We start from the raw sequence: 569 nt of genomic DNA on the forward strand, positions 1-569 counted from the left end.
TTCTGGGCCAGCTTTAGCTCTGAGGCCTCGGCTGCTGAAAACAGGTGTCTGGCCTTTGTTTACCGTCTGTATTTGATACAATGTTGCGGTCCGGCTGGCTGAAGCCCCGCTGAGTAAAGCAGGTTTTTGGGGTTTTTTTTAGCTTCTATATTTGCAACATAGTTACTTAGAGTTGCAGCTGAGAGTCCGGCAAGTGGGACGGGGAACGTTGGAGTCCTCCGTCACTGAAGCAAGCAATTCTCCCTGTTCACATCAGCTGCCTGGCTGCTGGCCGCCATCTTGGCTGCCTGTTAATTTGCATATCTCGCTGATTAGCCAATGGGAAGGGTAGCGGTCGTATGCCAATTACCATGTTTCTCTTTTTTTTTAGTGTAGATTTTCCTCTAAGGTTGTTATGATTATTAAATGAATCAGTGTCTATAAAGTGTTTAAAATTAGCAAATATTCAATAATTGTATTGGTATTATTATAATATCACCCATTTGCTGATACCAGATAATATGGAGATAATTTATGAATATATGAATTAAAAATATAATTAGTGCTCTTTATATATGAAACACCATGTT

General features: G+C 40.2%; 1 protein-coding gene across 1 annotated transcript in view; it reads left to right on the forward strand.

The window, feature by feature from the left end:
- Positions 1-569, forward strand: part of LOC102774536 (thrombospondin type-1 domain-containing protein 7B) — a 250,599-nt gene that overhangs the window by 220,979 nt on the left and 29,051 nt on the right. The gene's annotated exons all lie outside the window — the stretch shown is intronic.

Source organism: Myotis davidii, unplaced genomic scaffold (genome assembly GCF_000327345.1).
Source record: "Myotis davidii unplaced genomic scaffold, ASM32734v1 scaffold275, whole genome shotgun sequence".
In the NCBI taxonomy this organism is placed as follows: domain Eukaryota; kingdom Metazoa; phylum Chordata; class Mammalia; order Chiroptera; family Vespertilionidae; genus Myotis; species Myotis davidii.